This window comes from Triturus cristatus, chromosome 6 (assembly GCF_964204655.1).
Source record: "Triturus cristatus chromosome 6, aTriCri1.1, whole genome shotgun sequence".
Taxonomy (NCBI): domain Eukaryota; kingdom Metazoa; phylum Chordata; class Amphibia; order Caudata; family Salamandridae; genus Triturus; species Triturus cristatus.
In genome coordinates this window covers 1071318772-1071334926 of record NC_140589.1, presented here as the reverse complement: position 1 = coordinate 1071334926, position 16155 = coordinate 1071318772, and the positions used below count along the sequence as shown (strand labels likewise).

Below are 16155 nucleotides of genomic sequence, written 5' to 3'. Positions count from 1 at the left end.
TCAGATACGCTATTGCATCTCGGATTGAGTTGCAGTCACAGGGCCTCATGGTAGCTGTAGTGATAGGGGAACATAAATCTAACATCAGACGAGGCAACCTTACTGTCCCACTGGTAACACACTGGAAGGAGGCCAACCACACTGAAAACGAACTTCGTTGGTCCATATTGGAAAAAATCCGTACACAAAGGGGGTCGGATAGCAACAACATTCGAAAAAAAACTTGTGGTGTTTTGGATCTTCTTTTTGGATTCAAAGGAAAACGGCCTCAATGAATCCCTTCAATGGGAAAATGCTATAATGTAAATTCTGTCATTTCACGTTGATTATTTATGATGATATAGTCTCTGTCCCAGAGAGTGGATACTCTTAGCTCTTTTATTCACCCTCTGGTAATTATTACTGAATGTATCCTTTTGCTTGTATTTATTTTTGTCTATTATCCGTTCCCCCTCCCCTCCCCCCCCCCCTCCCCTTTTCATTCATTTTATCGACCTTACTTGGAATCCCAGGGTCTTTTGCTCACTAAACATGACCACAGGTTACGATCCAGCATCTTAAGCCTATAGCTTCGTTACCCCCCTTTTTACGATCGTTTCTTTAAAGTCTTCAGGGAATTTTTGTTTGTTCCACATCCCTGGGGTTTGCTATATTTCGTTTTTATGGCTATTTTTATGTTGTGACCATTAGTGAAACACTGTACCTTTAAGTGTCTCTGTTTACTGGGCAGTGCATAGTTTCCTCCTCTGAATCGCATGCTGATTCGTCAATTTACCGGGGACCATTCAGCAGACTACATTTAAACCATCGGCTTTTCCCGCGTTTTCCATCCACTAGTCTCTGGCGGGCGTTCGCGGATTACCACTTGCTACCGATTGATGTACTGATATCCACTATCCGGACTTCGCGGTGAGTTTATTAAACAAACTTTTGCTTTCCTGAATGGACCTCCGTCTATAGTACGTGAATTTTAATGTAGTCCCCTGTTTCTTTTAGGAGCATTTGAATCAGCTGTTTAGACTGCTTATACTTTTTGGATCCTCCCTTTATACTTAACACCTATAATCACAGACCTCGTGTAACGCCAGCCGGGTCAACTCCTTCTCTTAACTCCTTGCCTTACGTCGATCGCTTACCAGGAAGAACGCGCCCTGCCAGGTAGATTTTTATGTTTCTAATCCATCATCTATTAACCATTCAAGCACTGCTCCATTTGTATTTTTATGCCCATGTCTCGATCAGGTCTTGCTCTTCAAGTTACGATGTATGGTTCAGCCAGCCCTAGGGTCATATTACATTTGGTAAACATCCCTGATGTGTTTCTCAACCGTGACCTCACGTTTGATATAACACATATTTCTGAATAACTGTTTTTGTCTATTCCATAAATCAAACACGTATTAAATCTTAGTTGTTTAGGTCCTTAATATATTCAAGTTCGATCTATGTACTCGCTTTCTTTCTCAGGTTGACGCCGCCATCTGGTGGATGCATTTATTAGTGTTATTCTGAATACTGTTGTCTCCTAACACTCCGTATATTATTATTATTACAATACAGGTAAGTAACTACAAGGCTATTCAGTGCCCTAAGTCTATACATTACTAGACAGCATTTCTGTTTAGGCTGACATATGGATTATCCTCCTTCCATCTTTTGTAGATCTTTTATCGAACGTCCTATACAGCTTCCACTCTCCCAGCAGATTCATTTTCCTTGTTCGATCTTCCTTAGATCGGCAGGCAAGTAACCAATACAATCATTGTTTCACTAGCTCTTCAGATGAAGAAATACTGACTCTTATGATATTTGACTTGCAGTCATTTCTCCTATTTAGATTGTCATTGAAATATGCACTGTCTTTGTTAATCTTATTCAAATTTCTTATTTCTACTATCATCACGTTCTGGTGTTGGATCTCATTCTCCATTTCACCTTATCTTCTAATCTCTTTGTATTTTCTTTATTAATTAATGTGTGCTCAGTCATTTGTATTGACATCACTGTTCCGATATCATTTCTCCCTCAGGAGCTAGACCATGTGCTATGTTAATATACATTAATTTGTAACTTATATGAGAGATAATGGTTCAAAAAAAATTAATCATTTGGAAAACATTAAATTCTTTTAATTTATATCTTTTCACTACTTTATAGACCCCATGGACTCCTGCTCTGATTTCACAGTTACGCCCTGAAGAAGGTGACACCCTGATTTTGGGGGGTGGCAACACCGAAACGCGCGTCGGCGTGTCTCTGGGAAATAATCAGCCCTTGTTCCCTATGCATTTCATTGTTTAAATCAAGCATTATACATCCATGTTATCTTGATGATTCTAGCCCTTTTGTCACCTTTGATAACATACACAAATGGTGGATCCTGAACCTGAAATCTATGTGATTGATGAAAGGACATATATTGATATACTTTAAAGCTTTTGCTATATTGTTTTTGTATAGGGAATCTATATCAATTTTGGACATTGATGAATGTTAAATGCATTTTTACAGTTAGAATGGGTTATGTGAGTGTTTGTATGCATGAATGAATGGTATGTAAGGTGGTCCATGGGAATTTTCATTTGCAATTTTGTTGTGTATATATTTTACGATGAAAATAACAAAACCAAAATAAAATGTTTTGATTAAACAATTATTCTTTTTCTCTTGGCTTGAGCACATGGTATAGCAGGAAAATTATACCTGATGACTTAATTGCGTTCTTTTGAAAATTGACAGGTAGTGCACACTTGTTGTTTGATAAGCTGTAGTGATTTCTGTCTGGACTTACCAAGACTAGACAAATGGTAAGCTGCATGAAAAGTGACCGTCAGTAGTGACATGGAAGACAAGTGTAAAGGGGCAAAAGCAGTGTTTCACAGCCATTATTAGGTGTTATATTGATGAGGAAGCGCTTTTGGGAAACACAAATTAATGCACATTACTATCACTGATGTGATTTGTAAACACATGTCCATTTGTGTACAAGGTTCCTGTGCAGTATCAAGTGTTTTGGCCTAGGAGGGAATCCTTCAGATGTCTATTTGATATTCATATGAAACAATCCCAGATCGGGTCCCTGTAAAAACGTTTTACTTAGGGACCCCAACTCGCTTGCCTGGTCCATGGCAGGGCATTGTTTTGCTGAGGAGTCTATGAAAACTGGTAGTTGAATTCTATGTCAGGACTGGAGGCGAGGATTATGCTATTCTTTTCACGCTTTATTGATAGCAGCCATTCAAAGAAACTTAACAAACTACCATTCCCATGAACCATAGGGAATAACAAAGTTTGAACAATAGAGAATGTCTCAGCATAGAGTGTCTGAATGAGTCCACCAATCACAGGGCTCCCTGGCAATCATAGTCCTGTTATCTTCCATTCCCCCTCTTTGTTCGCTGCTTGCAGCCAAGTTAAGTCGTAGTTTTTTATTCTCTTCATTTGTCACTGTGTGCCTGATTATTAACTGTGCTTGCCATTTGTTTTCATTGTACTGATTGTTTAGCGCTTTGTACGCGTGTGTGTTGCTAACCGCCCGGCGCCTTTCTGACAATTTTGCTGGTAACGCAAGCCAGCCGTAACTCGGCAGACTCTCCTTCGGCCGTGGGAGCGTCTCCCTAGTGGCTTGGCTCGCGGCATTCCTCCGGCCGCTAGAGGGCGCATTCCTCAGATTCCGTGCTTGAATCTCGGAGTCCGCTTGCCGCGTCGGAGCCTGCCTGCCTGCTTCTACGCCCTGAGGGGTCTGTCTAAAGCGCTGCCTTAGTGATTCCTGGCCCGTGAACGCCCGCTTGAGTCAGGAGCTCACTCGGGTCTGTATAAAAGCAGTCATTAGACGGTAATTGGAGTGTGATTAGGATCGCCTGGGGCTTGATTTTCAGTGTTGGTGCGCTCCTTCTGGATGCTTCAGTCAGCAGTTGCAGGATTATCTGCTGGGACACGTTAAGCAGGCCACCCTCCTAAGCTGTACAGAGCTGATTAGGTGCCAGGGCTTGCCCCTACCGCGAATACTGCTCACCCCCTGCCGGCCGTTAGAGGCCACAGCGTGACGCTGTCTTAGGGCAGAGTGCCCCCGCCCTTCACGGGCGGGTAAAGTGGACGCCACCCCAGATATTGACCCTCGGATGGCTACGTTTTTACAAAAGTTTGTCAAGGACCCGAAGAGGGGCATTGACAGATCGTGGCGGGCTTGCCAAGACAAGCTGTTAGATGCCCTAGGCCCCATTACCAAAATTTTGGATATGGCGGAGGAGGCCAAATCTTCCGGATCCCTCGTATCTCCTGACAACCTTCCTGATGGGCCCAACACGTAGTAGTTCTCCTGGGGAACGCTAACTGTGCAATCTCCACTGAGCGGCGCAGGTCTCTGTTGATCAAAGTGGACCCTAAACTTGGGGACCTGGCCGACTCTGAAGCTGGTCCTATCGCACAGGGTGGCCTCTTTGGAGAGCTGTTCATGAGGGAACTTGACCGTTTCGTGAATACATTTACTTCTCTGGACAGGGCTCAAACTAGCATTAGAAAGGTGTTTGACCCTCGGGTATTCCGAGGGGCCAGGTGAGGCAGGGGCCGCTCATCTGGCTGCCCAAACCAGCAAAGAGGGCAAGGCTCCGGCGGCGGGCAATACCAAGATCAAGCCCGCTTTGGAAATTTCTATCCTACACGAGGACGACGAGGCAAAAACAGAGGCGGTTGAGGCGGGGTCGCCTCCAGTTCATCCGGTGAGTGTTCTCCCTTCTTCCCTTCTAAAAGTGCGGGGCCGTCTGGTGCATTTTTTCCCGGCTTGGACTTCTGACACGGGGACGCCTGGGTTCTGCAAACTGTTCAGGGGTTCCATATCGAGTTTTACGGGGAGCCCATCCAACACGCCCCTCCTCGTCCTATTTCCTTCTCTGAGGCGGACGCTGCCTTGGTCGATCAGGAGGTCTCCTCCCTCCTGGCCAAGGACGCTATAGTGGAAACCTCTCTCCACCCCAGGGGGTTCCTCAACAATCTATTTTTGGTAGACCAGCCGGATGGGGGTCAGAGGCCAGTCATCAACTTGCGTGAGTTCAACGAATGGCTGGTTTACCACCATTTCAAGATGGAAGGTATCCATCTTCTTCGCGACCTACTCCGGCCCAACCATTGGATGGCCCGGCTCGATCTCAAGGACGCCTACTTGGCCATCCATATTTTTCCCCCTCACCGGCGGTTCCTTCAGTTTCTCTTGCGGGACAGGGTTTACGAGTTTACAACACTCCCTTTCGGCCAGTCCTCCGCCCCTTGGTGCTTCACCAAGGTTCTGTGCCCGGTGGTCGAACATTTGAGGAGGTCGGGTATGAGACTTATTGTCTATTTGAATGATCTCCACTTGATGGCTCAGTGTCCCCAGGTCCTAGCTCGTCTGCTCTAGAGGGCGATAGATCTCCTCCAGAGTTTAGGATTCATGATAAACGAGACAAAATCAACTCTTGTTCTGACTCAGACCGTGGTATTCCTGGGTTTCTGTATAGACTCAGTGGAATGTACTCTTAAGCTTGCCTTCCCGGAAAATGGCGAAGATACGCCACAAGCTCTGGAGAGTGCTCGTTCAGCCTCGACTCTCCCTCAGGCAGCTGGCTCGGATTGTGGGTCTTCTCTCGGCCTCTATCCAAGTTATCTTCCCGGGCCCGTTACACTACAGAGCCCTACAGCGTCTCAAGGCCCATCATTTGCGCAAGGGCCTAACCTACTCGCAGAAGATAATTCTCTTGCAGGAGGCAAGAGAAGAACTTCAGTGGTGGCTCACCAATATGGAAGCCTGGAATGGGCAGGCGATTTTCGGGCCCGTGCCGGATATCGTCAGAGTCCGACGCCAGCAGGTCCGGCTGGGGCGCCAGGTGTGGCGAGTTTACCACAGGCGGTGTGTGATCTCCATAAGAACAGTTGCATATCAACTGTCTAGAACTGTTGGCCGGGTCGCTCGCAATCCAGTGTTGGACCAAGGACTCTGTTCGGTCCTGCGTCCTCCTCAAGATGGACAATATGTCGGCCGTCCGCGGTCCGCAGCCCTCTCGAACCTGGCAGCAAACCTTTGGCAATACTGCCTAGATCATCAGGTTTCCGTGACTGCGGAATACCTTCCGGGGCAGGACAACGAGGTGGCAGACTTTTATTCTTGCTATTTTCAGGATACGAGTCTGTGGAAGCTGCATCCAGGAGTCTTTGCGGAACTTCAGAGCATCTGGGGCCCATTCTCAGTGGACCTGTTTGCCTCCCGTTTAGACCACCAGCTTCCCCGGTTCTTCAGTTGGAGGCCGGATCCTCTGGCGGTACAGACGGATGCATTCCTGCAGGACTGGCGGACCGAAATAGGTTAGGCCTTTCTCCCGTTTGCCATGCTGACCAGGGTCTCGACTCAGGTCTGGCGTCAGTGAGCGGACATAGTCCTGGTGACTCCAATTTGGAGATCTCAAGCTTGGTTTCCGGTTCTTCTGGAACTTTTCTTGGGATTTTCCAATCCTACTCCCGTTTTCCAACCCTCCTTCTCAGTCCGGATAAAGTTCCTCATCTGCTGATCGCCCAGGGCTTCTTAACCTTGATAGCGTGGAGGATTACAGGGGACGATGGGCGGTCCCAGTCCTTATGAGAACGGCTGAGAACTTCATGTCCAAAGCCTGGGCAGACAGTACCATCAAACGCTATCGATCCACCTGGAGACGGTGGTGTCGTTGGTGTGTGCGACGAGGTCTCAATCCCGTGGCAACAGATGTAACTTCGATTCTGAATTTTTTGGCCTCCCTGGCGGAGGAGGGTCTGGTGTACAGGACCGTTAATACTTTCCGCTCCACCATTTCAGCTGGTCACGTCCTTTTAGATGGCTCTCCGGTGGGCGAGCACCCTCTGGTGTGCCGCCTTCTTCGAGGCATTCGCCTCTCGCTTCCCCCTGAGCCTCGTTACTCACAGCTCTGGGATGTTAACATGGTCTTGAACCTCGGTTGCCAGGATAAAAAGAACAGGTTCCTTTTTCGGAAAGAGTGCTCGGCCTGGCTAGCTATGCTTCTCTGCCTTATATCCTGTAGGAGGGTTGCGGATTCAAGAGCCTTGGATGTCACCAGCAGGATTGTTTCCCCTTCGGGGGTTACCTTCACGGTTTGCCATCGTACTAAATGTGGGACGACGTCCATTTCCTATCCCGCCTTCCCGGATTCGCCGAAGCTTTGCGTGGTGTCGTGCCTCAAGGCCTATGAGGAAATGTCAGACGTATTCCGCCCCCGGGAGAGAGTCAGTTTCTTATTGCACTTCGCAAACCCCACAGAGCGGTGTCTTACCCCACAATCGCCCGCTGGGTGAGGTGGGTGATGCAGGATGCAGGTATTGACCTGCGTGCTTTTGGGGCTCACTCTACTAGAGGAGCTATGGCCTTTAAAGCATTTACCCTGGGAGCTTGCCTGGAAGACATTCTGAACGTGGCAGAGTGGTCTTCCGACTCTACTTTCAAGCGGTTTTACTTTAAACCGGTGATTGATATGGCTCATTTAGTAGTCCGTAAGCTTTAAACGAGCATAATCCTCGCCTCCGGTCCTGACATAGAATGAAAAATGTCCTAGCTAGCGTAACGGAAAGTTTCAATTCTATAAAGGACTCGGAGGCGAGGATTATCCCACCCAGAGTACAATGTTGTGTCTTCCCACCCTCGTATTTGAGTAAGTAAAGTGCTTTTATCTCATTGGTCCTCATTTGCTGCCGTGTTATGCTTGGTATGGTGCAAATTGCTTTCCCCCTACAGGGTAAACCTAAGCTTATGCTGGTACCTGATTCTGTTCTTTATTTTGACAGGAGACTCCAATAAACAAGATTCCTGATGCGTTCTGTTGGGCTGACTGCAGACGACGAAAGAGGGGGGAATGGAAGATAACAGAGGACTATGATTGCCAGGGAGCCCTGTAATTGGTGGACTCATTCAGACACTCTATACTGGGACATTCTCTATTGTTCAAACTTTGGTATTCCCTATGTTCATGGGAATGGTCGTTTGTTAAGTTTCTTTAAATGGCTGCTATCAATAAAGCGTGGAAAGAATAGCATAATCCTCGCCTCAGAGTTCTTAAAAGACTTGAAACTCTCCGTTACGCTAGCTAGGAAATTTTTCATTACTTACCGCTGATTTCAATAGTGACGGAGTGGGTTTTGGAGGTGAGCAAGCAGGTACAGCAGTAGCAAGAGGTGTATGATCAGCTCTATGACGGCACAAAATGTGTAGAGGTGAGATTGTTCCTTATATCCCTCACTTTCTGTAGTATCAGATGTAGTGGTTGGACCGCCAAGGTCATGCCGGCTGTTCAGCAGCCCGTAATTGGGCTGGCAGTTTCACTGACAGTCCGAGCCTCCAACAGGCTCATTGACTTTTTCAGCTACCGCTGCGTTTGATTTTGGCCAGGGTGCCAGTGGGTTCACAGCGGTGTTTCTTTCATATAACCGCATGTCTCCTTATACGGCGATTAGACTGCCGAGGTCTCGGTGGTCGGACCACAACCGCAGGCATGGCGGTTCCTGGACCACCAAACTTGCACTCAAGCCCTTAATGTTTATTTATTTCTTTAGGTGATAAAGACCGTTTAATAAGCTTTCTGACATATTACGACAGCAATTTGGATTGGAGACAAGCAGCTCAGATAGGTTTAAAATAAAGGAAGGACTACAGTAGAAATGGGCTACACGGAAACACATTTGATTAAGTATTAGGTGCTTCTGACAACATTTCAGAGAAAAATACCATGAATTTTATATTTTATGATTTTTACCACAATATAAGGCTCAAATTAATTCTTCCACTGCTAAGAAATAAGCTATTTGTACAAGTGAGACCTGCTATGCTGAATTTACAATCGTTTAACTCCCCCCTGGTCTGCTTTCGGGTTGAACATTTCCTGTCTGGTGTCCTTAGACATAGAAAAAAGCTATTCTTCTTATCAATCAAGCTGCTGGCTTTATTGTTTTTAAGTGCGCACCGTGTTATCTTCTTACATTTTTATGGATAGTCCCACTAAGGTTTAAGTCTGGGGATGGTTTTGTGATCACACCTTGTGTTCTGGTACTGTACTGACGCACCTGCATTTTATATTAATGTTTTTATACGAACAGACTGATGGTTGACAGCAGGCCCGAGTATCTCTTGTTAATATGGCGGACCCAAATTGTGAGGTTTTTGTTCTCAGGTTTCTGCGTAATGAGCCACCCATATTCATTCGATGTAATCATTATTTAAGCCTAGTTTTTAATTGAGATTTGCACAGTATTAGATTTGCATACACCAATTTAAAATGTTAGTTTATCAGTAAGTATCGAATACGAAAACATTTTATGTCAAATCAAATTTTCTACATGTTTTATATGTGCTCTTATGGTCTATATTGGCTGAATAAAGAGTTATTGAACTGAAGGATTTGATATATTGCACAATGGTTTATTAATATTTACATGTAAAACATGTTTTGTGAAGTACTAGTGCGCTGGCACACTTGACACACTTTTCGGGAATTATTATAATTTTGTTATTTTAAATGTAAAGGCACATATTTTGATATATATTAAAGAGGAGGAGAGGAGTTAGCCTGACGGCTAGGGCAGTCAAACTAAAATCTGGGGAACTGGGTTTGAGTCTCGGCAATGATGCTGAACATCCTGTGATTCTGGGCAAATCACTTAGAGCCAGATGTAGGTGGCTAAATACCGGTTGGTAATGGCGAAATTCGGTAAATTTCAGCGTTACCAACCGGTATTTAGCCATGTGCGATGTAGGTAAGGGGTCGGTAAATACCAATTCCTTAAATGCAATGTAGAAAGCACTGAAAACAGTGCACCTCAGCCTTAACCCCTTCGATGCTCATGACGGAGCGGTTCCGTCATGAGCATCAGTTGGGCTGTGCTCATGACGGAACCGCTCCGTCATGAGGACAGCCCCTGGGGGAAGCGCTGGCGCTCACCCCCCCCCCCCCCCCCCCCCCCGGGGCATCGATCGTGCCCCCACAGACGGGGATGGCAGCGGAAGAGTTTCCGCTGCCACCCCCGAGCCCCCCCACGCTTCCTGGTGACGTCAGCGCGCACAGCGCACGCCGGCGTCATCAGGAAGTGCTCGGACGCCTGGAAGCCATTTGCTTCCAGGCGTCCACAGCGAGTAGGTGAGTCTTGTGTGTTCCGGTGGGGCGGCGGGGGCCTTTCAGAGCGTATTGAGGCATCGGGGGAGAGGAAAGAGTATTTCCTCTCCCCTGATGTCTCAATACAGGGCATTCCTGCTCCACGATCGCGCACAGCGTCGCGATCGTGGAGCAGGGATGCCCCACTAGACACCAGGGATGTGTTTTATTTTATTTTGGAAGCGACCCCTTGGGTAAGGGTCGCTTCCTGGGGGCCATATATAATTATAAGACTTTTCTGCTCCCTCTGGGGGCAGATCGGTGGTTTTTTTTTCGCCGTTTCTGCTCCCAGGGGGGGGCAGAAAAGCCCACTAGACACCAGGGATATCATTATTTATGTAGGAAGCGAACCCTTGAGCAAGGGTTGCTTCCTTGGGGCCCTAAATTGTTGGAAGACTTTTCTGCCCCCTCTGGGGGCAGATCGGTGTCATTTGTTTTGCCGTTTCTGCTCCCAGGGGGGGGGGCAGAAAAGCCCACTAGACACCAGGGACCTAATTTTTGTTGTAGGAAGCGACCCCTTGGGCAAGGGTCGCTTCCTTGGGCCCCTAATTATTTTGTAGATTTTTTTTTGTAATGTTTTTTTTTTGTTTACTTTTTTGTTCTAGGTGAAGGCTTTTCTTCATTTCACGTTGCAGTTTTGTGACTGGTGGTTCTGCTGTTTGTGTAGTTTGGTAAGAGACTTATTTTTGTACAATGTAAATGTGTTTGATTTCTCTGCCTGTTTTGCAAATGGTGTAATAATAGCAGTATGTTTGGTTTTTGAGTGTCAAAAACTTTTTGCATTGGTGCTCGATGTGTATTTTGTTGTCTTGTGAGTAATTTTTTTTTTTTTTTTCTTCTTTCTAGTTTGATATCGTTGGTTTTTGCTGTGTCACTGCAGAGTTGGTTTCTGGTGAGTGCAGCAGTCTCTTGTAATTGGATTGTATAGTTTTTGAGTACATTGATCTTTGTGATAAAAGTACACATTTCTTTACTTACTTGGTTTGCACATTGTTGGTTGTTGTTGACTTGTTTGTGCAGTCTTCTATCTTAGTAAGTATAATGGCTAGCCGCAGGATTACTGCTCAGCAGGTTGTTGGTTTGCTGTTTGAGTCTTCCTCTGACCATGGTTCAGAGACTGACTCTGCATCTGAGGGAGAGGAGGCAGGGGACGATTCTGGCAGTGAGTTTTCTCTCCGTATGGGGTCATCGGATGATGAAGATACTCTTAGTGCGGATGAAGTGCCTGTGTTAGAGGAGGAGACTGATGTGCCGATAGTGCGGCAAGAGGCATCTGGGCTGCAGCCTGCGGCTGCAAGGCTTCCCGTTGGTGTAGTGCGGCAAGAGACATCTGGGCTGCAGGCTGGGGCTGCAAGGCTTCCCGTTGGTGTAGTGCGGCAAGAGGCATCTGGGCTGCAGGCTGGGGCTGCAAGGCTTCCCGTTGGTGTAGTGCGGCAAGAGGCATCTGGGCTGCAGGCTGGGGCTGCAAGTCTTCCCGTTGAAAGTGATGACCTCTGGGTTGCCCCTGGCATGGTGCAGCCGGAATTTCCAGAGTTTACTGGTGTTCCAGGGTCTAGAGTGAATACTGAACTTTTTGCCTGTAAAGTTTTTTCAGTTGTTTATGGACGATGTGTTTTTGGCAGAGATTGTTGAGCAGACTAATTTGTATGCCGAACAGTTTTTGAGGGACAACAGTGCCAGTCTTAAGCCACACTCTAGAGCTACCCGGTGGACTCCCACAAATGTTGAAGAGATGAAGAAGTTCTTGGGTTTAACTTTTTTGATGGGCTTGCTAAGGAAGCCATCATTGGCTTCATATTGGTCTAGCAGTCCCTTGATGGCAACGTCTATTTTTCCGGCAGTCATGACTCGTGACAGGTATTTGCTTCTGCTTCGGATGATGCACTTTGTTGATAATGGTTTAGCGTTGCCACGAGATCACCCTGATTGTGACCGTCTTTTTAAGATTAGGCCTGTCCTTGATCACTTTGTTGATCGATTTTCTGAGATTTATGCCCCTGGTAGAGAAATTGCAGTGGATGAGTCTTTGGTGTTGTTCAAGGGCCGCTTGGTTTTTAGGCAATACATTCCTAGTAAGAGGGCACGCTATGGAATAAAGCTGTATATGCTGTGTGACAGTAGGACTGGATATGTCTCTAATTTCAGGGTGTACACCGGTAAGGAATCTAGGTTTAACCTCCCTGGTTGTCCGTCCACTTTTGGAGTGACTGAGAAAATTGTTTGGGAACTTGGTAGAGGATTTTTTAACAAAGGCCACCATTTATATGTAGATAACTTCTACACTGGTGTGCGGTTCAGGGAATTGGCCAAAGTGGACACTTTTGCTTGTGGCACAATCCGCTGTAACCGTAAAGGTTTTCCGAAAGAACTTGTTTGTCAAAAGCTTGTGCGGGGACAGTGCAGTGCGTTGCGTTGCCAGGAGCTTCTTGCTGTGAAGTTTACAGACAGGAGAGATGTCTACATGCTGACTTCCATCCATGATGAAAGCACTGCACCTGTGACTGTTTGGGGTCAGGTCGCTGAAGCGCGCAAACCTGTGTGCATTTTAGACTATAATAGGCACATGGGTGGTGTTGACAGAGTAGATCAGAGGTTGGAACCTTACACTGCTCTTCGTAAGGCTTACATTTGGTACAAGAAGTTGGCTATCCATCTTTTCCACTTGGCAATGTTTAATGCTTTTGTTGTGTTCCAGGATTCTTGCCCTGAGTCAAAGATGACTTTTGCTAAGTTTCAGGAGTCTGTAATAGGCAGCCTTGTTGTAGTGGAACAGGCAAGTGTTCCTAGAGTTGGACTGGTGGAGGATGTTGCTAGATTGAAAGAACGCCACTTTCCAGATCACATTCCTCCCACACCCACAAAAGATTTTCCGAGTAGGAGATGTAGAGTCTGTTGGCGAAGAGGTTTGCGGAAGGAGAGTCGTATGTACTGCCCCGATTGTCCCTCTCATCCTGCACTGTGTCTCTCTGCTTGTTTCAGAGCGTACCACACGCGTAAAAATTTCTGGGAACATTCATGAGTGGTAAAGTGAACTGCCTGGTCTGTATTCTTTGGAAAATATGATTCTGTTTCAAGGTTGGTGTTAGTGCAATGTATTTAGTTGCTGATTTTCTGTTAGAAGATTTGTATCTCTTTGCAATTTGTTTGTGTTTTTATTTTTTTCTAAAAAAATCCAAAATGTGATGGCGGTGTGTGTGTAGGCTTGCGCTTGGCTGTTGGTGTGTGTGGACTGGCACTTGGTTGGTGGTGTGCGTGGAATGGTGCTTGGCTGACGGTGTGCGTGGACTGGCGGTGTGCATGGACTGGCGGTGTGCGTGGACTGGTGCGTGGCTGGTGGTGTGCGTGGAATGGTGCTTGGCTGGCGGTGTGCGTGGAATGGTGCTTGGCTGGCGGTGTGCGTGGAATGGTGCTTGGCTGGCGGTGTGCGTGGAATGGTGCTTGGCTGGCGGTGTGCGTGGACTGGAGCTTGGCTGGCGGTGTAGGTGGATTGGCGATTGGCTGCCGGTGTGCCTGGACTGGCGATTGGATGGCGGTGTGCCTGGACTGGCGTTTGGCTAGCGGTGTGTGTCGACTGGTGCTTGGCTGGCTGTGTGTGAGTAGTGACTTTCTGCTGGTCACTACACACACTGCTAGCTGAGTGCCACTCCACGTAATCCTTCAGCCTGTGTAGTTGCTGTGTCTGGATTGTGGGCGTGTGAAAGTGATGGGCCCTTGAATGGCGCTGTGTGCTGGTGTGAGTTTTGTTATGTGATGGGCCCGCGGCTGGCGGTGTGAATGGTTTTGTATGTCTCACACGTATGAAAGGTGTATGAATGGCCTGTAAAGAGGTTGGTGCCTTGTCGTGGCTTTACAGCTCACGAGCTGTGAGTCAATGGTTCAGTTTCTCGCCCTTTCAATTATTACCAGTGCATTTCATGTTTTGTGAAATCACTTGCTAATACAATTTTATCTACTGAACCATCACTCACCCTCGTGCCAAATCCAAACAGTATGTGTGTGTGCTTGCGCGTTAGATGGCTGTGCAGTAATATTTGTCTTTCTGAAGCAGGGTGTACCTTGTCCCTTTTTGGTGATTTTTGTACTGTGTTGCTTTTGTACCTGGTGGTGCGAATGGTCTTGTTTGTATCACGTATGAAAGGTGTGTGAATGGCCTGTAAAGTGGTTGGTGCCTTGACGTGGCTTTACAGCTCACGAGCTGCGAGTCATTGGTTTGGTTTTTTGTGAATTTAATTATTGACAGTGCATTTCATTTTTGTGAAATCTCTTGTTAATAAAATTTAATACACAACCATGACTCGCCCTCGTGCCAAATCCAACCAGTATGTGTGTGTGTTTGAGGAATAGATGGTTGTGCAGGAATCTTTGTCTTTAGTTTCTCTGCCAAGGTACACTTTCCATGTAAGAATAACCCACCAACTGTAGAAATTGTCAAACCCTTGGGAGTTCATGGTGATGTCTCTCTAGTGAATTGAAAAATATTTTTTATCCCCATTGTCCTGTAAACCTCAAACTGTCTGCCACATTTTCTTTGCAGTATTATTCCTAAATTCTCACGCTGTAGTAACAATAGTTAATCTGGTTTTGCAAGGGGGGTTACTTTGGTTTTTTGCCCAGGGCTCGGCGGCCATCTAGGGAAACCTACCAAACCCACGCATTTCTGAAAACTAGACACCCGGCGGCTTCCAGGGAGGTATGGCTTGCGTGGATCCCCCAACGTTTCCTTACCCAGAATCCCCTGCAAACCTCAATTTTTGCTCAAAAAATCACTTTTTTCACACATTTTGGGGTGGGAAAGTAGTGGCATCACCGGGCTCACACAAATTTACCACCACCCAGCGTTCCCCCAGGTCTCCCGGTAAAAATGGTGCCTCACTTGTGTGGGAGGCCCAAGTACCCGCGGCAGGCAAGGGCCCAAAACGTAGTGAGGCGACATCAAAATGGCCTATCGCCAAACCACCTGGTTTTGCAAGGGGGGTCACTTTGGTTTTTGGCCCGGTGCGCGGCGGCCATCTAGGGAAACCTACCAAACCCACGCATTTCTGAAAACTAGACACCCGGCGGCTTCCAGGGAGGTATGGCTTGCGTGGATCCCCCAACGTTTCCTTACCCAGAATCCCCTGCAAACCTCAATTTTTGCTCAAAAAATCACTTTTTTCACACATTTTGGGGTGGGAAAGTAGTGGCATCACCGGGCTCACACAAATTTACCACCACCCAGCGTTCCCCCAGGTCTCCCGGTAAAAATGGTGCCTCACTTGTGTGGGAGGCCCAAGTACCCGCGGCAGGCAAGGTCGCTGCGGCGCTGAGAAGCCTCCTGGGCAAGGTCCTTCTCCTATGATCGTATCAGCCAAGCAACCCCACCACCACAAAGGGACACAACCAGGGTATCACTTCTCGTAGGTCTTTATCGGTAATCAAGGCAGATTTCTGTGGTAATATTTACAGGTGGATCGAGGGATCCAAAGGAGTCTCAAAGTCTTGTAGGGAGGGGTTAGCGGGACAGTCTCAGTATTAGCCTGGTACTGGAACACCCTGCGCCAAGCTCTCAATCCTCGAGCCAGGGGGTTCCGGGAGCCGGGACGTCGTCCGCAGGGCTCGGGGGATTGCTGCGGTGAGGTCGAGCCGCGACGTGGTCAGCAGGGCTCCGATGGTTTACTTCTGCGATGTCGAGCCGCGACGAGGTCAGCAGGGCTCCGATGTTCCGTGAGGGTCTTCTTCTTGGCAAGGGGGGGGGGAGCCGCGACGCAGTCATCAGGGCTCAGAGGTCCAAGTTCCAAGTAATGAGTCTTTCTCCGTAGGGTCAGCCGCGATCCGATCAGCAGGGCTCTCGACTCCAGGATACAACTGCCGTCCTGGTTTGAGGCTGCCCCAGATATAGGTCTGGAACCCTTTGATGACCGGACCCTTGCGCCTGGGGGGTGGGGGGGCCAGAATGGGAGAGGCCAGACACCCAGCGGGAGAGGCGCCAGCGCCCAGGAAGGCCGGAGGGCGATCGAAACCA

The 16155-nt window shown here is 47.5% G+C and overlaps 1 protein-coding gene and 1 long non-coding RNA gene across 2 annotated transcripts in view; both read left to right on the top strand.

The window, feature by feature from the left end:
* The window catches only part of DYNLT2 (dynein light chain Tctex-type 2), a 275307-nt gene that overhangs the window by 200728 nt on the left and 58424 nt on the right, over nucleotides 1–16155 (top strand). The gene's annotated exons all lie outside the window — the stretch shown is intronic.
* Nucleotides 786–2650, top strand: LOC146821003 (uncharacterized). Its single transcript, XR_014962651.1, has 4 exons — nucleotides 786–909; nucleotides 997–1158; nucleotides 1663–1742; nucleotides 2158–2650. It is a non-coding gene; the product is annotated as an uncharacterized LOC146821003 (long non-coding RNA).